Source organism: Giraffa tippelskirchi, chromosome 2, assembly GCF_054371585.1.
Source record: "Giraffa tippelskirchi isolate mGirTip1 chromosome 2, T2T-mGirTip1v1.2.pri, whole genome shotgun sequence".
Lineage (NCBI taxonomy): Eukaryota > Metazoa > Chordata > Mammalia > Artiodactyla > Giraffidae > Giraffa > Giraffa tippelskirchi.
Genome location: NC_137276.1, coordinates 51,831,954 through 51,853,075, shown reverse-complemented (window position 1 = coordinate 51,853,075; position 21,122 = coordinate 51,831,954). Strand labels below are relative to the sequence as shown.

The 21,122-nt window shown below is 37.5% G+C and overlaps 1 protein-coding gene across 7 annotated transcripts in view; it reads left to right on the top strand.

The window, feature by feature from the left end:
- BMPR1A (bone morphogenetic protein receptor type 1A) overlaps nt 1-21,122 on the top strand; it is a 141,152-nt gene that overhangs the window by 3,352 nt on the left and 116,678 nt on the right. For 2 of the 7 annotated variants that reach the window (XM_081562891.1, XM_081562853.1), the window contains exon 1: nt 132-534. The exons of 4 other annotated variants lie outside the window; for them this stretch is intronic. The gene's annotated coding sequence lies outside the window, so the exon portion shown is untranslated. Of the gene's footprint in view, nt 1-122; nt 535-21,122 lie in introns of those variants that run through there. One more of the 7 variants, XM_081562869.1, reaches the window with a different exon arrangement.

Below are 21,122 nucleotides of genomic sequence, written 5' to 3'. Positions count from 1 at the left end.
CCTACAGCAGCCCGGCGCCCCCTTGCCGGCGGCCAGCCCTCCTCCCCGGCAGCAGGGCGCCTAGCCCCAGAGACCCTTCGGGCACTTCCGCCGCGCGCTCGGCTCTTTTCGCGTCCCCGGCCGGGAGGAGCGGGTGCCCTCCCAGTGCGCGAGCATTGCGCCGAGTCTCGCCGAGGCCCTCCCCTCCCCCCATACCCCGCGCCCGCGCCGCCCCCCACCCTCCCTCCCGTGCGAGTGTCCGCAGCAGCGGCGGCGGCGGCTGCCGAGATTGGAATCCGCCTGCTGGCGCTCAGCGAAGGAGGAGCGAGGAGGGAGGAGGGCGAGGAGGGCGGGGAGGGCAGGCAGGAAGGCTCGGGCTCCGGCGTGTCCGTCCGCGCGAGACGAGGATTGTACGGCCGCGCGAGGGGCGACCGGGCTGGGGCCGCTGCACGCCCCGGGCGGAGGCCGAGACGGGCCCCCTGCCTCGCCCCCGCGCCTCGCCGCGCCCACCCCGCTCCGCGCCGAGAGCTGGAGGATGAGTTCCCCAGGGTTCGGGTGAGTTGGCTTCTCCGGAGAGTGCGTGTGCGCGTCAGCGGAGGCCGGCTGCGCCGGGGAGGCCGGCGCGGGCCACGGGCGAAGTTTCGGGGGGAGCCAGGCGCGCGCGGGAGGCCCGAGCTGGGGGCCGCCAGGCCCGGCTGCCCCGTGGGGGTCTCTGCCGCCCAGGCTGTGACAGGCCGCGGCAGACCGGGCCCTGCCGCCCCGGGCCCAGCCCTGCGGGAGACCCGGGCCCCCGGCAGCCCCCTGCGACGTCCCCGCCTCCGGGCCCCTCTTTGTTCCCCACCCCCGGGTTTCAGGCCGAGTTTGGGGAGGCGGTGTGGGCGAAAGCCGCCACCAAAGACAATTCTCGAATCCTTAAATGGGAAAGGCGCTCACCTCCCTCGCCCGGGAGCGGCGAGGGTGATATTCACGATTTGTCTGTTACGTTTCTAAAAGGAAAAAAAAAGAAAACGAATGTCTGTTTCGTGGGGCGGTAGAGCCTGGAGGAACTGCCAACCCTCATGCAAAACTTGCCCGCGGGAAGGTGCCAGGGTTCTCGGAGGTTCACCTGTTGTCCTGCGCTGCTTCCGCTGCCATGTCTGTTGTGATTCTGCACTTCAGTTTCTGAAAACTTTCTGCTGGATTGACTGTAACCCTTTTCTCTTTCCAGACTCCTAGTGGAAAGGTTTGACAAGAAAAAAATAGCTTGCGTCAGGGAAGAAAAATAATGTGCTGTGTGTTAGGGTCTGGCGTTTTGTGACTTGTGCTTTTTCAGGCTTTCGAATGTTTTAATTTGGTCAAAGTGCTGCAAGTTTTCTCTTTCAAACGGTTAGCAAACTGTTCTGAGTACATAGTACGAACTTGGCACGTTCACCTGTGTTACGTCATTTAATCCTTATGATAATCCTGGTTATTGTAGTGCTCATTTTTTAGAAGAGGAAATCGAGACGGAGAGAGGTTGAATAACTTGACTAAGTGAGCTGAGATTTGAACCCAAGATTTTCTCTAGTACTCGGAATCTCTTAGAGTGAGGCATGCGAAGAGTTAAACAGCAACAATTACAAAAAGTCTTTCTCTGCAAACACTCTTAAGTTTAGGAGCGCTTTTCAGTTCACTCATACTTGAAATGATCGCTATTTTGTTGCTTGAGTTGAAAACAACTCCTTTATTGTATTTATTTCAAAAGAGCAGTTCAAGTCGGAATTAAAGTAGAATGTATTAATGCTTATCACTTTTCAGTTGTTGAAATAGAAAGTTTGTGAACTAGAATTTAAATATTTAAAATTAAAGCTAAAATAGGGCAGTTCTGAGCTAGAAATGGGATGAAGTTTTACAAAAGGCCAATTGAAATTTAGAATGCCCTTTCAATAGAACCTGCATTGGGCTTCTGTTTCGGGTTTCCCACCCCCAGCACATTCTCTGTAGAACTCATTTGAAACTTTTTCTACTTGCTTCACTTCACATCCTTTCTTGAAAACATTGAGGTTTCCAGTGGGAGCTCCTTCCAGAATTTACTGGATTCCTTTTATCATCATCTTCTTTTCCTTCCATTTTAGTGGAAGAATATGTTTTGTCCTTCTTCCTAGTTAATGCTTTATTTCAGTTTTCTTTCCTACTTAATGCGGTATGTTACTCTCTTAGAATACTTGTTTACCCTTTAATTTACTACTCCCTCCACCTGTCTTGTTGCTGCCTTTCCTTTTCAAATCATATTAACAAAAAAAAATTGTCCTTATAGAAGTAATACATGTTTGTTAAACAAAAATAGAGCAAAATTGAAGTAAAATTAAAATTTATTCCATAAAATCAACTTGAGACATTACCAAACGTAATTTACTTTTCCTGCCTTTACTTCCTGACCATCCATTCACTTCTTAACCCTTGTTATCTGAATTTCACCTTCGCAAAGGTCACCTATAACCTAATAAACACTTTCGGGCCTCCTTTCTAAGTCAACTTGAACTTTTTGTAGCTGTTAGCGTCAACTCATCATTCTTGAAATGCCTTTCCTTGTCTGTCCTTCATCTGTCCATTTCATTCAACAAATACTTACTATATTTTAACATAACACAGGAGGCGGCAGAAGGCAAAGACAGAAAGGGGGCCTTGCCCTCATGGAGCTTAAAGTCTACTGAGGGAGACATGAATTTTGTAATTAAATATAATTGTATAATTAAAGTGCAGAGTATTTATAAGAGCTTAAAAGGAGAACCTGACCTAGTGATGGTTTATATTGGAAGAATCTTAGAAGACCTTCTTGAAATTGTTACTTTGGAACCCTGTGAACAATTCTGAAGGATGAATATGAATTTACTAGATGAAAATAGGGCTTCTCTGACATTATACTGACTTTGTTATTCTTTGCCCCCTTTCCACTTTCTGGTCTTCCTTCTTCCTGATTAATCTAAGTGTTCTCCAAGTTTCACTTTTCAGATCACTTTTCATACTTCTCTGGTCGTTTGATATTATTGCTTCAGACCCTTCTGTCTGAATAATTCTCAGGTCTCTATTCTTTATTTCTTTTCTGCCCTTGAATCCTGATTTTTCCAGTTGTTTTACGAATATCTCTACCTGATTATTCAGGTACAGTGTTCTTACCAAACTTATTTCCCTGGTGTTCCTTATTTCTGTCGATGTTATCCCAAATGCAGACCTTTCCCCATCCCATCACATGTTGTCTGTGGTCAACATCTGTTGGTTCTCCTTTCACGGTATTGTCACTTTTCTCTCTGTTCATGCCAGCTCTGGTTCAGTTCGTAATACATGTTGGTATTGTTAGGTAGACTAGGAAACAGGAGTCCAATGATTTATAAAATGAGCTGGACCACTTTCGTCCTTTTTCTCTTTTCAGAAACAGTTTAGACTAAGATTATCTTTTGCTTGAGAGTTTGGGAGAACTCACCTATAAGAGCATTCAAGCTTAGATTTTTTTTTCCTGGAGAGGAATTTGAATACCATTTCAACTTATTATATAGCAGTTGATCTTTGTAGGTTTTTTATTTCTTGTGTGAATTTTAGTGTTTAATATTTTTCCAGAAATTTATTTATTAAGTTTTCAAATCTAGTGCTATTTGGTTTTCACATAATTCATTTTTCTTTAAGTTGTTTAATTTGCTATACTCGTATACTATATTATGTCCTATGTATATCTTCGTATATTTGATAATTTTCCCTCTTCAGTCTTTTTTTCCCTGCTAACTGAAGCAGATTCTCATCCCACCTGGGCTAATGTTATGACTTTATTGCCTTTACTTCCTTATCCAGGTTATCTTAGGCATTGCTGCCTAAATTAATCTTGAGTCCTGTTCTTTTAATTTCCCCCACTCAGAAGTTTCCAGTGTTTTCTGTTAAATGAAATTGTTTTCTTGGGATTTGCCTCAGATTTGCCAGATTCTTATCTTCTACTGTTTTTTCTTCTTGCCCATGTTCTTTCCCTACTTCATCTGCTTGGATGAATAAATGGCTGATTGTCATATGTACAAGTCCTGCCCATTCTTCAAGCCCCATTTCAGATTCCAACTCTTTTTGAAGTCTTCTCCATTTTCTTCTTCTGGATGGAACTCTTTGTGAAGGAAAGGGTTTTCTAAAGGAATGAAGTCTTTTAATCTAATATTTTCTTTTTGCATTTACTCACTTGTCTTTTTTCTTCTTCTAGTTTTATTGAGATATAACTGACAGACAACACTCTCTAAGTTTAGGGTGTACAGCATAACAATTTGACTTCCATACATCATGAAATGATTATCATTGTAAGTTTAGTGAACATCCATTGTCTCATATAGATTCAAAATTAAAGAATGGAAAAAATGTTTATTCCCGTGATGAAAACTCTTAAGATTTACTCTTCTCAACTTTTATGTATAACATACAGCAGTGTTAATTATGTTTATCATGTTGTTGTATGTTACATCCTTAGTACTTAGTTGTGTAATAACTGAAAGTTTGTGCCTTTTGCCACTCATTTGTCTTTTTAAATAAGCAACCTTATTGAAATATAATTTGTGTATAGTTACATGTACACATGTTAAGTGTATAATTTTGTGAGTCATTTGATCTTTTACAGCAATTTTTATACAAATACTAGCTCTGCTCCTAGACTGTAGAATGGGTCTGTAACTGGCTTTGCTGTGTATTAAAATGATAAATGGAAAAAGGCCTCTATCTGGCCTAGCAGCAGTTGGACATAAATTATAGTAGTATTGATTGGACTTTTGGATCTTAGGAGCCAGGAGCTATGGAGAGAAAGGAAAATGAATTTCCTCTCAGGCTAAACTTTGGTCTAGAAAGTCTTTCCTTCTTCCCTCTTCTACTTTTTATTAGTGTTTATGCTTTTAGAATGCTGTTTTAAAACCTCAAGGTCATTATTGACCAGTCAGTCCAGCTCTTTAATACTTACAAGATTAAATGCTGAATTGTGTTGAATTATATCAACCAAAAGATACACCCTCATTTTATAAACCACTTATAACAAAAATATCTTCTAGTTGATTTTAAGAAGCCATTGATTGCACCCTCATTTCAGAAATGCGAAGATACGGAAAATATATTTGCTTTAGAATTAATGAGTAGGGTTTCTCTCACTTATCAAAACTCTTATTCCTTTAGCGTATATGTTGGGAAGAAGAATTTAAACTACATTTATGTGGGAATGGTTTATAGCCCTACTCTTACTGTGAATAGAGAAAGTGCTTGCTAAACCTCTTTAGCAAGTAAAATGTTTCATGCAGTATAGACTGTAGAATAGAGAAATATTTATGTGTTTGGATGGGATCGCTTCACAACTGGGTATGCCAGCCTGATCGCAAGGTACTTTGACTCCCCCCGGTTTTTCCTCATTTCTTTTGCTCATTTTCTGAACTCACCGGTTTTTAAAGCGCTGATAATTTTCACAAAATGACACAGATTATATAAGGGGGGATTGTGGTAGAGTTGTGATAGCCAGTTTTGTGGATTATTTTAAAGACAATATTCAGTATTTATATATCATCATTAACGAGCATCATATACTTAGTTTTTTAAAAAGTAAATATAAAAATAATTGTAAATATTTGGATAATTTGCTAAATCATAGTTATGTTTGTCAGTTTTATAGCCAAAGTTTAAAAATTTTTATTGAAGTATAGTTGTTTTACAGTGTGTTAATTTCTGCTCTACAGCAGAGTGTAGATTTGGTTATACATATATATATTCTTTCCCATTATGGTTTATCACAGGATACTAAATATAGTTCCCTATGTTATACAGTAAGATCTTGTTTATCTATCCTATGTATAATAGTTTGCATCTGCTAATCCCAAACTGCCAATCCTTCCCTCCCTCACACTCCTACTTCTTGGCAACAGCAATGCTAGTCTCTATCTCTGTGAGTCTGTTTCTGTTTTATAGGTAAATTCATTTGTGTCATACTGTAGATTCCACATGTAAGTGATATCATGTGATGTTTGTCTTTATCTGATTTACTTTGCTTAGTATGATAATCTCCAGGTCCATTCATGTTGCTGCAAATGGCATTATTTCATTCTTTTTTATGGCTGAGTAGTATTTCATTGTATATATGTACCACATCTTGTCCTTTCACCTGTGGATGGGTATTTAGGTTGTTTCCATGTCTTAACTACTGGGAATAGTGCTGTATAGCCAATACTTTAAAGGCTATGAGTTCTAAAAATTGAAAAGAAAGAAACAAAATGATGTTTTCAAAGATCTGCAGTAATGTTTTTGAAGAAAGCACTAGAGTATCGTCTTAAGGAGATCATATGATTAGTGGAATCCATCTTTTGGTGGACTCAGTGAGTCCTTAAACCAGATTCATAAGAGCAGTTAAATGTGGAACTAATGAATTACTGAATAGATAAGGAAAGACATTAAATAGATAAGGAAAGATATTCTTGTGTATTTTTATTGGAAACTGGTGGACCCTTACATTACCATATGTAAAATAGATAGCCAATGGGAATTTACTGCATGACTCCGGGAACTCAAACCAGGGCTCTATAAGAACCTAGAGGGGTGGGATGTGGAGGCAGGTGGGAAGGAGGTTCAAGAGGGAGGGGCCGTATGTATACCTGTGGCTGATTTATGTTGATGTTTGGCAGAAACCAACACAGCTCTGTAAAGCAGTTATGTTTCAATTAAAAAACAAATAAATTTAAAATTAAAAAAATAACTGGTGGATTTGAGCTATCCTGCCTGATATTATATACATTGTTACTCTTCTGTTATATTTGTGATGAACCTTGTTTTCTTACTGTAAACATTTTTCATACCACATTCACTTCACTTAAGAAGAATAGAAGTATGTCAAGTGTGGGGATAAAATAGTCAAATTTACAGTTTAGAGAGATTAGTTACATAGTGGATAATCAGTTTGGAGATAAGAAGACCAAAGACACTGAAACTTGTAGGGAAGCTGTTCCATCCTTGCTCACACTTAGGATAGTGGCAGGTAATTAGGGTGTAGAACAGACAGGACTTGGTAATTAGCTGTGGAGGAGAGGAGGAGTGGGATTGTCAAGAATATCTCCCAGGTTTCTTGATCGGAAACCTGGCAAGGTAGATGTGTGTTCTTGACTGAGATGAAAAAAGTAGGGGGAGAGCTGGTTTCTGGAGGAAAATAATTTAGTTTTGATCCTCTGAAACACCAGGTAGAGATTTCTACTTGCAAGTTGCACATATAGGTCTGGAGTTTGACAGAGGTTTGAGTTGGAGGTAGATAGACATTTGGAATTGAATACCATATAAATTGTATATTCCAGCAATGGGAACTAGGTGGCTCTCTAAAGTCATTTTTGCTTGCAAATGACAAAACTAACTCAGATTAGCTTAAAGGGGGAAAAAGCTCCCCCCCAACCACCTCCCAACCCCATTTTTTGGAAAAGACTAGAAATAAATATGACTGGATCTAATTGTTCAGAGGATGTAATTAGGAGTCGGTTTTCTCTGCGTACCACTTTTATGGCCTCATTTTCAGTAGGGACTTTCATCTGGCAGAGAGGACCACTGGTAACTCAAGGGTTATATGGTCCTTATTGCTGTAGGTTCAAGAGAGGGAAAAACACTTCTTTCCCAAGTGCATGTATTCTGTCTCATGGAGAGATTGGTGTTCAGTCTGCATGGAATGTGGGATACCATCATTGGCCAGAATTGGCTTATACGCCCACTGAAGCAGTCAGGGACTGATAGCCTTCTTGGAGCCATGTGAAATGGGCAAGGTTGTTTCCTCAAAGAAAGGTGGCTCTGAGTAGGTTGTTGTTGAGTCGCTAAGTTGTGTCTGACTCTTTGCAACCAACTGGACTGCAGTGCACCAGACTTCCCTGTCCTTCACTATCTCTGGAGTTTGCTCAAACTCATGTCTGTTGACTTGGTGACACTATCTGGTTAGGTAAACAGCATAAATCCACTATTTTAAAGGTTCTTAACCCATTTAAGGTCATTTTTTGAGTATTTGAAGAAAAATACACAAATATAGCAATTAAGTATATAAATTCACCTTGACGGAGGTGGAAGAGTATAGTGAAAAAACTGGCTTGAAACTCAACATTAAAAAAGAAAACTAAGATCACAGCATCCAGTGATCATGGCATCCATCACTTCATGGCAAATAGAAGGAGAAAAAAGTGGAAGTAGTGACAGATTTTATTTTCTTGGGCTCCAGAATTACTGCAGATGGTGACTGGAGCCTTGAAATTAAACAACACTTGCTCCTTGGAAGGAAGGCTACGACAAACCTAGACAGCATATTAAAAAGCAGAGACAGCACTTTGCCAAAAAGATCTGTATAGTCAAACCTATGGTTTTTTCAGTAGTCGTGTACAGATGGGAGAGTTGGATCATGAAGAAAGCTGAGCACCAAAGAACTGATGCTTTCAAATTGTGGTACTGGAGAAGACTCTTGAGAGTCCCTTGGACTGCATGGAGAGCAAACCAGTCAATCCTGAAGGAAATCAACCCTGAATATTCATTGGAAGGACTGATGCTGAAGCTGAAGCTCCAATACTTTGGCCACCTGATGGGAAGAGACACTGGAAAAGACTCTGTTGCTGGGAAAGGTTGAAGGCAAAAGGAGAAGAGGGTGGCAGAGGATGAGATGGTTAGATAGCGTTACTAACTCAATGGACATGAATTTGAGCAAACTCCGGGAAATGGTGGAGGACAGAGGAGCCTGGCCTGCTACAGTCCATGGTGTCTCGAAGAGTCAGACATGACTTAGCAACTGAGTCAACAACAGTATATGATTGTTGTTATATACAACAACAACAGCAATATATAATTTCATGCTTATTTTACAGACCTCATTTCAGGAACTCCTGGTATATAACAGCAGAGAGCCTAAAACAGCCCTGAGAAATAGCAATTTAAGACCTAGATAAAGAAGATAGACATTAAGTAACTTCACAAATAATTATCTAATTATAGTTACATTAAGATCTACAAAACAGAAGTCCAGGTGGCTTACAAGAGTGTAGTAAGGGGAAGTTGGTCTGTTTAGGGTGCAGGTGCTTTGGATGCTTTCCTGAGAAAGTGGCCTGTACAGTGAGACCTTGGACTGGAAAGGAGAGGAGAGTGTTCCTGGAAGTATCACTGTTTAGTAGTTTTTAAAGCAAACATTTTTTGCTTTTTAAAAAATTATAAAAGTAGTGTACCTGTTGTGGATAATTTGGGAAATTTGAAAAATTTTAAAGAAGCAGCAAAACACTCGAGCTTTGGCTTTTAATTTTTGTAAACTAGCATCTATATAGTACTGGTATTACCACTAAGCTAACTGTGCAGTCTTGGATACTATATTTAAATCTATATGGATCTTTGTTTCCTTGTCTTAAAAAGTGAAAGGAGTTGATAAGCTTTAATGTTGTTTTCTGCTTAAAACAATAAAGTTACATGACTTTAATGTGGAGTGGTTAGTTACTGAAATTGCTTTTGGTCCTGATGACGTCACTGGATTTCTGATTTTTAGCTGAAAAGTCACTTTTCTGCCCTGGTGGTCATTTCAGGTAATGAAGGAAATGGCATATGACCAGTGATATTCTTCCATGCCCTGCTTTCCTGTCTCTTCTTTTGAGCTTTTTTTTTTCTTTCTTTAGCCTTTACCTATAGATAATTTACCTAAACTATCTGAAATGTTATAGGCTCTCAATATTGAAGTTAAATCTGGAGGAGACTTGTATGGTTATCATGCTGTTTTGTGTATATTGAAATTTGTAGGTAGCTTTCTTACTGGAAATTAAAATTTTTGTAATATATTTCAGGAATATAAAGTCTTGAATGTCTTAAATTTGTATTTAACTAAGAATATTTTAGATTTCTAGCTGAAAGGAGGTCCTTTTGGGAAATACTAAAGTTAAGGCTATTAACTTTTGGTGAGATTCTTAAACTTATTTATTTTTCAAAAAATCATTTAAAAATGTCATGAAATAAAAATATTTGAACAGTATTCAAAAGTGTCTATATATCAGGTCAACAAAATGCTATCACTTGATGACAGATAACTTTTATTGTATCAATTTCAGTAATCTTTCATGTAATAAAAAATGTTGAGAAAAAGACTTGCTTGCTGTATTTATATGTGTGTATCTTGAGTAAAGAAAAAAGTTAATCTTCCTGAAATAGTGCTTTAGCGATCATCTCTACTTGTTAAATATTTTTTTCTGGTTTCTTACTTGTTTATAGTATAGAATTCAAATTGTCCATACTGGCCTTCTTCTCTGGCCCCTTCTGCCTTTTCTGCCTCATTCACTTCCCATTGTTCTTTTATTAGCCTCCGTCACCTAAATATCCAATTCTGGGTGTTAGTTCAGAATCCTTAGATCTGTAGTGTCCACTGTGGTACCGTGTGTGGTTGTTCAGTATTCAAAATGTGGCTAGTCTGAAGTATGCACCAGATTTTGAAGATGGTGTAATAAAAAGAAGGTAAAATATCTTGTACCATACAAATTTTGATTACATATTGATAATACTGTTTTGAATATGTTGGGTTAAATAAATGTATTATTATTTTTGATTCTTTTTGCTTTTTTAATGTGGCTATTAAAACTTCTTAAGTATGCATTATATTGTACAGTGCTGCCCTTCCTCCCCCTATTCTTTGCTTATCATAGTTCAAAATCTAGCGAGAATCCTGTCTCTTCTGTGAAGCCGTCCTCAGTGGTCCATGGCTAAAAGTTCGCTCTTCCCTATGATTGTTTGAAGGCCATTGGTGTTTCTTGTACCATCATTAAATATATTAAATTTCTTCACTGTAAGCCTTCTCAGTTTTTAATCAAGTGAAGCTCCAATATCGTTTTCCTGTCTAGTACCATAGACCCTCTCATTTGTTTCTTCTGTTTAAAGAAGTTACACATATTTGTGTTGAAATGTCAAACAGTAACAGCCCGGAAGTAGAAAGTTAATGTCTTCTGTAATCCTGCCCTGCACTCCATAGATCACTGCTATTAAAAGTAATATAAAGATAAAGATAATTTTTCTTTTCCACTGTCTTCATTTCTTCCTCTTAACCCCTCTCCCTGTTTCCAAAAAATAGGGTCATACTATGCATCATTTTCTTTAACTTTCTGTTTTCACTGAATATGTGGCAGGACTCTTTTATGTTAGTAAATATCAATTTTGTCATTCTTTTCAGTAGCTGAGTAATATTTAGTATTCCCTTTTATGAATATACCTTAATTTAATGTACTAATCAGCTATTAATGAATATTTAGATTGTTTCCAATTTTTTGGCATTACAAACAATGCTGTGGTGCTTATACATATCCTGTGAGAGTATTTTTATTTTATAGGATGAATTCTTAGAAATGCATTTACTGTAAGAGAAGTCATACAAATTTGATATAGTGCCAAACTGTTCTGCGAAATCTTCATAACAGTTGACTTTCCAACCAAGTGTTTGCATATGTTCTCCCCTCCCCTCTCCAAATAGCATCAGTCTGTTTTAATTTTTTCTAGTCTGCCAGCTGAACAAACAGCATTATAGTTTTAATCTATGCTTCTTTGATTATAAATAACGTTGAGCAGTTTTAGATGTTTTTTTTGCACTTTGCATTTCTCTGTCCTTTGTTCACTTTTCTAATCCAGTTTTTTCTTACTCATTTGTAGAAACTCTTGTTATAGATATAAACTCTTTAGCACATTGCATTTGCTTTTTTGTTTGTCATTTGTTCTTACTTTTGTTTGTGATATATAAAAACTCATTTGCTTTTGTAAAAGTATTAAAAAAACAAGAGAATAAAAAGTTTAAGTTGTCTTATGCTCTGTATATTTTATAAGCTCCTTGGTTGAATTTTGTCCTAAGTCACCAACAGTACTAGTTCAGTGCTTTGTACTGAGTAAGCGTCCAGGTATTTGTATGTGTTGATGGTGAAGCGGGTCCAGACTATGCCACTGTAGCATAACAATTATTTTGAGCTGAAGGCATTTGATAATAGGCTTTTTTTTTTTTTTTCCCCGAAGCAGAGGCTCTCAGAAGTCAGTTGGTATAATTTCCTTCCTAGAGTTTCAGAACCAGAGAAGATTGACTCTTCTCATTAGAGAGGAAAAAGCGGATATCACACCTGAACTGCCATTGTCATAAAAAGATCACTTCTTCCATGTATTCCCCTAAAGGTGAATCTTGAATCTTTTTAAAGTCATTTGTTTTCTTATAAATACCCTTCCCCCCCCACCCCTTTTTTTTTTTTGCTGGAGTACCAGCAAAAGTAGAGCAGAACATCTCATTACCTAGATGAGTAGTCGTTATGCACCTGATTGGTTTATCTATGCCTGTTTGAACAAGGGATGAAGAAAACTGGAGAGAAAGCTCATTGTGGACAGAGAAGGTGACAGTGGAATAGCCTGTATTTGTTTTGAATTTCTCTTAGTTCAAGTGGTACTGCAGAATGTAACCAGGCTTCAGTCATTTTGACAGGGCTTGGGCTGCTGGAGAGGGGAGCAGAGGTTAGAAGAGGTTGAGTTGAAGCAGATCTTTAGCTAGGAAAGTGTGCAGTAGGTAAGAGCTCCTCACTCCTTAGTTATCAGAAAGTTCCAGCTTGTCCCCAGAAGAAAAGTCGCCATTTGACTACCTGTGATACAGACAGTATAGTTCCTATTGGCCAGGAAGTTGGCAGCAACCACAGAGGACTACTGGGAGCTCAGATATTGAGACTGTTTATTTTGTTCTCTCCCTATGCCCCATCCTACAAATAGACCAGACCACACCCCTTCCTCTGTTGAACTTTCTTGTACCAAAGGTGAAGCCTGAATTTGGAGATTAAGGAGGTGATTGAAAGACTGAGGATTAAAGATTTAAATATCAGTAAATGGGACTAGACTTTTTAATAACTGAAAGCTACTGGAAAATGGAATTTCCAGATGCCATCAAGGACTGGGAAAAGAAAATTGGGCAGATCATAGTTTGGAGTAGAAACTGGAGAAAAATAAAACCTTTTCTCATGTTTTTACTGATTTCAGACCCTTTATTAAATTTACACAAATATCAGCTTAAGTTCCTACTAAAGCCCCTCTGACACCAGAACTCATTCTTTTCTCTCCATAAAAGCTATTAGGGTATATTCACAATTGTTTGATTTTCTTAATGTTTCTGTTTTCAAGTATATTCCAGTTCTGCTCAGTATAATGTAGTATTAAGGATGCTTTATTTAACTTTCAGATTTATAAACTAATTATAGTAATCTTTTAAATTGGAACATTAATTAAAAGATCTTATTCCTTAGTTGTTACAGAGTTGGAATTTATTGAACCTTGGAAACGTCGTTGTTCAGTTGCTCGGTTGTGTCCAACTCCTTGTGACCCCATGGACTGCAGGACGCCAGACTTCCCTGTCTTTCACTATCTCTCAGACTCACGTCCATTGAGTCGATGATGCCATTAAAGTAAAAATTACTTGATAAAAAGCATCAGTTTAATATATTTTACTTAGTATATGATATTTTCAGTTTATAAAGTTTTAAATTAATTTTTACTCATTTTTCACATGTAAAAGGTAAATGGGTTTCCGTTTCAGTAATGTAGAACAATAGAATAAATACAAGATCAAGATGGATTAAATAATACCTAATATTACTGTGTACTTGGCCCTATTTTAAGTACTTGGTACATGTTAAGCCGTTTATCCTCATAAGTATTATATGATACAGGTATTGTTATCTGTTCCTTTTTACACATGAGAAAAATGAGGCACAGAAGTTAAATAACTTGTCAAGGTTTGAACAGCTAAATAAGTAAGTGGCAGAGCTGGAATTCAAACCCAAGTAGTCTGACTTTAGAATCCATATTCTCAACCACAGAGTTATATTTGTTCTCAAATGGAGTCGGATAATTTTAATATGAAGACATGAACTACACACAGTCAAGTACATGTTTTACTTTATTTTTGCCTATTTGTATTCTGTGTTCTCCACAAGGATATCAGTTTGCCTGAGTTTGTGGTAGTGTTGCCTGAGGTACCTGGTAAAACATGTTCTCCACTCAAGGTCTAAATGTATTTATATTTGATGGATTAAATTTGATTGACTTTTAACAATTAATCCTGCTTCTGTTTTTAATATTTAAGATTTGTTTGAAATTTCTCATGGGTAACTTTTTGATTGGCATTCTTTGCCAGGCCCAGTGTTTCCTTTGCATTGTAGAGAAAAGGATAGTAAAAGGTCAGTGCATTACAGTTATTTTCTAAACATCCAGAACCCTTTTCATAAACATTTTTTAAAATTAATGCTCTATTGTTTATCTCATTTCTAAGACATGTTTGTTGATGATGATCAAGCAGACAAGCTTTTTTCACAGCTTTATCATGGCTTTTACTCTTATTTAAAGTAGTTGAAATTGGGTAGATATTTGTAAAACATAATTAATGTTATTTGTATTGTTTCTTAGAATACATTTAAAATCTATCTTGTGAGAGAACAGGAAGAAAAAAGATTTAAAAATACTGCCACATCAGTTGAAAATGAAAGTGAATAAGCTCATCTAGGGGGAAGAGTTTGGAGTCAAATAGGTTGAGAAATGAAACCTGATTTTTAGCTATTAATGTTACGGAGACTGTCCTCTGGAATATTATTAAATTGCTTATGTTGCTCCATAAAAATTTTTGTATAAGTGGTTATGACATGTAGACATTTTTGAATCTTCTTCTTTGAAGGTTTTTCTTTAAAGCAAACAGAAGGCCTTTTTGCCTCCTAATTACAGAAGTAGTGCTTACTGAACAAATGTAAAACACAGAGAAGCCCCGAGAAAAAAGTAAAAATCTGTTATATTCATACTACTCAAAGGTGACATCTGCAAACATTTTGGTATACATAGTATAAGTTTTTTGAAAAAAATCTTACTGCTTAATGTTTCTGCCGTAACTTAAGAATTTGATGAAATTAGGTGAGTAAAGCTGAAATTCTGTTCATACATTAAGCTTGTATGTCTGAACCTGAAATACAAGCAACTTAGAATTTAGCGGATAGAGAGGGGAGTTACCTAAATAGAAATACAAAGTTTTGGAAATTTGGCTTTCTTATTCTAGTTATCTGTTCATCTTTTTTGTTGTATATTCTCCTCCTTTCAGCTGTGCAAGGTTTAAAAAAACTAAGACATTTCAAATTTGAAGTGTTTTTCTATAGTAATTGACTAAAATAGAGTAAGATGTGGGGAGGTAGAACCTAAACTGAGGGAGGTCAAAAACCATATGGAAATAGAAAATCCAAAACCTCTTGCAGAATGAAGCTAGGAAGAATGGAATCTAAACACTGAAATTATACATCTGCGAGGCAGCTGTGTGTTTTTTGTTCATAGGTTCTGCTGCAGAAATAGCAAAAGAAACTTTGAAAGGGAAATGTATCCTAAATAGACTAAGCTAATTATGATATGGACATTTTTAATGTTACAATGTGTATTAAGTCATCTTTAAATGAATTATTCCCTTTTCTTAAGGAGTTATAAAAATACTTTTTCCAAAAATAGCAGATCACTGTTGGGGGGTTAAATTTGAGTTTCCTATTTATATCTTCAGCACTGAATCAGCTTTTTATTAAATTACAGATCAAGGGATTTTCATTGATACCAAAAGAGTGTGATACTGTTGTGAATATATTGGTTGCTTTTGTTTTTGTTAGTATTCAGGGATGTGTGGTAATTTAATGTTCTGCCCTTCAAAAATCAACTCTTATGAATTTGTTGAGACAAAATATTTAATTTTTAAAATCATCGGACATTTAAAAACAGTTGAAATTTGAAAAGGGTAAGATGTAAAAAAGCTTTTATTTAGTTTTGAAATGTTTATAATTACTAACATCTGAATGGCTTTGTAGTTTACAAAGCACTTTTTAGCATCCAGTATCTCTGATGCGTTTGTCTTGCTAACATTTTTATCTCTTGAAAATTAAGACAGAGCACTCAAGTCGGTGGTTATAGAATGCTCTTTAGTTTTTACTTACTATAAAAGTGATAACATATTCAAGGATTTAGAAAACACAGAAGAGTAGAACTAAAGGGAAACACATCTCCAACGTCTCATAATAACCATTGTTGACATTTATTCTATTCATATTTTTTACATAGTTTGCCCTGATACTGGAGGATGTTATATTTGTATCCTTTATCCATAAATTTATCTATAAGTTTATATGTTAATCATTTCTAATAAAAACATGGTTCTTAACCATTTGGGGGGGGTTATTGTTTCAATGGAATTTTTTCTACTTGAGGGAATACATTTTATCTTAGGATCATGTGTTATAAATATATAGTATTAAGAGCATGGACTCTGCTTGGGTTTAAATCCCAGCTCTGCTTCTTCCTAGCTGGGCTTCCAGCAGTTTTGGTAAACTAACATCTCTATGTCTATTTCCTCATCTGTAAAATGGGAATAATGGCTTCTGCTTCCTGGAGTGGTTGTAAATTTATATATATAGTTTTGCTTTCATGGAGCATGTATATATATGTATTTTATATCTTAGAACTAGTATCTGACCCATACAAGCACTGTATAAGTTAACTAAAATTTTAGATCAAGGACCATAACCACACTGACTGCTGATCAAACTAGCAGACAAAAAATTAGTAAAGATACAGAAAGTCAGATATTGCAACAAAAAAATATAACCTAATTAATAGAGAACATCACACCTAATAAGGATAGAGTGTTGCCCACTGTGTCATTAAAGCAAGCCTCAACAAATATCAAAGGATTGAAATCATTCACAGTGTCCTCTGATGATAGTGGAATTAAATTAGAAACCAGTAACAAAAAATAATGAGAAAATCTTTGAAATTAGATTGCATTTTTAAATAACCACACATGGGTCAAATAAGAAATTACAAAAGAATTCGAAATTATTTTGGATTCAAAAATAATGAAAGTACATGTCATTTCAAATTTGGGGATACAGTTATTTGTGGACTTGGAGGAAATGTTATAGCTTTAGAAATATATATTATAAAAGTAGAAAGGCTATAAATAAACAACTTAAGGGTCCATCTCAAGAAGTTAAAATGATTGGGATTTCCTGTCTCAAGTTTTATTGCATGGGGTTGGGGGGAGGAATTTTAGTTTGTGTTTTTATCCCTTTATAGGAGGAAAGGTATGATTGACCACAATAGTTGTACTTTTTTTACTAGTACATTTGAACTCTCCCTCCCTCCCAAAGCTTGAGTCCTAATTTACTTAATTTCTAGGAGGCTTCACTACCCTTTATGAAAACCTCCCATTTTCTTGGCCCTTCCATAGAGCCTTCAACTTTTCTAAGGAGAAGGAAAGTCTTTTTGAGGAAGCATAGACAATTCTGAGATGATCAATTTAGTATTGGTAATTATTTCTAAGTCTTTAAGACTTGGAAAGTATAAATCAACTTGAAAAGTACATAATGAGCAACTGTTAAAGACTAAAGACTATCCAGACTTGGTTACACAGTAATGAATGAAAATAGCCCTGAGTTCTGCTTTCACGGAGCTTATGCTTTAATGGGGGAGAGTAGCATTAAAAAAAATGCAGACCCACCCAGTTTTGTCATGACAGTGTGGTATTGGTGCTAGGAAAGAAAAATTTGGAGTCCTAGTGGAATGGCTAGTAGAGGACCTAAGCTTAACGCAGGTTGAGAATGTGGTAAGATATGTAAAAATTAGAATAAAAAATTGAATAAAGTAGGGAAATAGACCCAAGGAAAATCATAGAAAGTGTATTTTTCAATGGGGAAATAAATTTTAAAATGTGTTATCTTAACTGACTAATCCAGAGGCTTGAGTGGTTATCCTTAGTCTGGTATATAGCATTGGATAGCCTCATTCAGGACATGCTTTTTAGTTCTCTGTTCTCTAGAATGGAAGTGGTCAGGACTAGACCAGATAATTGCTAAGTTGCTAGTACTTAAATGCTCTCTCCGTTGAAACTGTTATTAGCTCTTTAAAGAGTATTTTTCTCTGATTGTGGAAACAATATATGTCATGTTTAGAAAAAAATTGGAGACTATAGAAAAGAAAGACTCTCTTCTTCAAATTTCATTTGTACTAGAGATGTCAATATTATTATAAATAGAGTATATATCAGAGAACTTGACCTCCCTGCAGCTGTGGGAGGTAGTGATCAACAGGACACTATTAATCAGAATACGCTAAATTATGCTTCGGTAATGAAAAAGATTCTCCGATTTCAGTGCCTTGACAGAGTGAAGTTTGTTTCTCATTCCCATAGTCAGGTTAGGTCAGGTATAAACAGTTGAGAGAAAACTTGTCAGAGGTTCTACCATCTGTAGCTGTTTCTCTGTAACACATGGCTTTCTTGGTTGCTATGGAAGGGAAGAGAACATTGGAGGATCTTGTAACCAGCAATTATGTAGCTTCAGTAGTAGGAACTAGTCATTTGGTTTTACCTAACTGCAAGGGAATAAAGAAGTATAGTTCTTCCATGTCCCTGGAGTAGAGGAGACCTGGCTGTGGGTGAGCTTTAAAAAATCTTAACAACAATCTTGGTTTTCCTGGCCATAGTTGAGTAGAGTGAGGATGGACCTCTAATTCAAGTGGGGCTGGTTAGATTGTTTTGCCTAGGAATTTGCTTTTGGGACAGTGGCAACTGGAGTGCTTAGGCCGTTAGACACAGAAGCTTTGCTCCCAGTCAGGGTGGTGGGATTCAAATAATTAAGTATTAAGAAATTTATCTATAGAGAGAAGAATGAATCAGATGCGTTGAAGAAATACAGTGTAGTTTTGGAGAGAGAAAATAACTGTTGGTGTTCAGTGGCTTTCCATTTCTCAGTCTACTTCCTGAGAGTATATATGCTTTCCCAATACATGGAATGGTCCCTCAAAGTGAACATGTTTTGTGCCACGAAGAAAATCAGTAGATTTTCAGAAAGCAAAAAACAAACAGGTTGTGTTTTCTGATCACAGTGCCATAGAAATGACCGGCAATAGGATGCCTTACCTCGCTCCAAAATAAAAACAGAACAAACAAAAAGATAAATCTGAAACAAAAACACCTACATTTGTGTGTGTGTGTGTGAGGAAGAGACATAGCTTTTAAATAGCTTAAAGAGACAATCATAACTGAAGTCACCCAATTTAGAAGTAAATTACAGTGAGAGCTCAATGTAATATCAGTAAAGCCAATGTGAAATTTTATGGGAAATTTATAAAAATTAAAAGTTAGTAAATAAGAAAGATTAAAACTGAGTGAACCAAGTATTCAGTTCACCTGATTTAAAACAACAAAATTCAAATAGAATGAAGGAATAATAAGTATAAAGTTATAAGTTAATGGAAACCAAAACAACTGGAGTAAAATAAAAAATTAGCAGACTCTGGGCAAGTCTGATAAGAAGAAAACGAACTAGAAGCAAACGTTAAAACCAAGCTATAGTTCAGTTCAGTTGCTCAATCGTGTCCGACTCTTTGTGACCCCATGAATCGCAGCACGCCAGGCCTCCCTGTCCATCACCAGTTCCCGGAGTTTACCCAAACCCATGTCCATCGAGTCAGTGATGCCATCTAACTATCTCATCGTCTGTCGTCCCCTTCTCCTCCTGCCCTCAATCCTTCCCAGCATCAGGGTCTTTCCCAATGAGTCAACTCGTCACGTGAGGTGGCCAAAATATTGGAGTTTCAGCTTCAACATCAGTCCTTCCAATGAACACCCAGGACTGATCTCCTTTAGGATGGACTGGTTGGATCTCCTTGCAGTCCAAGGGACTCTCAAGAGTCTTCTCCAACACCACAGTTCAAAAGCATCAATTCTTCGGCGCTCAGCTTTCTTCATCGTCCAACTCTCACATCCATACATGACCACTGGAAAAACCATAGCCTTGACTAGACGGACCTTTGTTGGCAAAGTAATGTCTCTGCTTTTTAATATGCTATCTAAGTTAGTCATAACCTTCCTTCCAAGGAGTAAGCGTCTTTTAATTTCATGGCTGCAATCACCATCTGCAGTGATTTTGGAGCCCCCAAAATAAAGTCAGCCACTGTTTCCACTGTTTCCCCATCTATTTGCCATGAAGTGATGGGACCAGATGCCATGATCTTAGTTTTCTGAATGTTGAGCTTTAAGCCAACTTTTTCACTCTCCTCTTTCACTTTCATCAAGAGGCTCTTTAGTTCTTCGCTTTCTGCCATAAGGGTGGTGTCATCTGCATATCTGAGGTTATTGATATTTCTCCCGGCAATCTTGATTCCAGCTTGTGTTCTTCCAGCCCAGCGTTTCTCATGATGTACTCTGCATATAAGTTAAATACGCAGGGTGACAATATACAGCTTTAACGTACTCCTTTTCCTATTTGGAAGCAGTCTGTTGTTCCATGTCCAGTTCTAACTGTTGCTTCCTGACCTGCATACAGGTTTCTCAAGAGACAGGTCAGGTGGTCTGGTATTCCCATCTCTTTCGGAATTGTCCACAGTTTATTGTGATCCACACAGTCAAAGGCTTTGGCATAGTCAATAAAGCAGAAGTAGATGTTTTTCTGGAACTCTCTGGTTTTTTCGATGATCCAGCGGATGTTGGCAATTAGATCTCTGGTTCCTCTGTGTTTTCTAAAACCAGCTTGAACATCTGGAATTTCACGGTTCACGTATTGCTGAAGCCGGGCTTGGAGAATTTTGAGCATTACTTTACTAGCATGTGAGATGAGTGCAATTGTGTGGTACTTTGAGCCTTCTTTGGCATTGCCTTTCTTTGGGATTGGAATGAAAACTGACCTTTTCCAGTCCTGTGGCCACTGCTGAGTTTTCCAGATTTGCTGGCATATTGAGTGCAGCACTTTCACAGCATCATCCTTCAGGATTTGAAATAGCTCAACTGGAATTCCATCACCTCCGCTAGCTTTGTTCGTAGTGATGCTTTCTAAGGCCCACTTGACTTCACATTCCAGGATGTCTGGCTCTAGGTGAGTGATCACACCCTCGTGATTATCTTGGTCTTGAAGATCTTTGTTGTACAGTTCTTAGACTGCTCTATAAATACCAAGATAAAAGTCTTGTAATAGAATAGTATGTGCAACTTTATGCCACATATCCTAGAAATTGGATGAAATGGATTATTTCCTAGGAAAATATAAATTACTGAAATAGTCAGAAGAAATGGAAAAGCTTGATCATCCAGTAGCTGATAATCCAGTAGTATCAATCCAAAAGCTTGATAATCCAGAGAA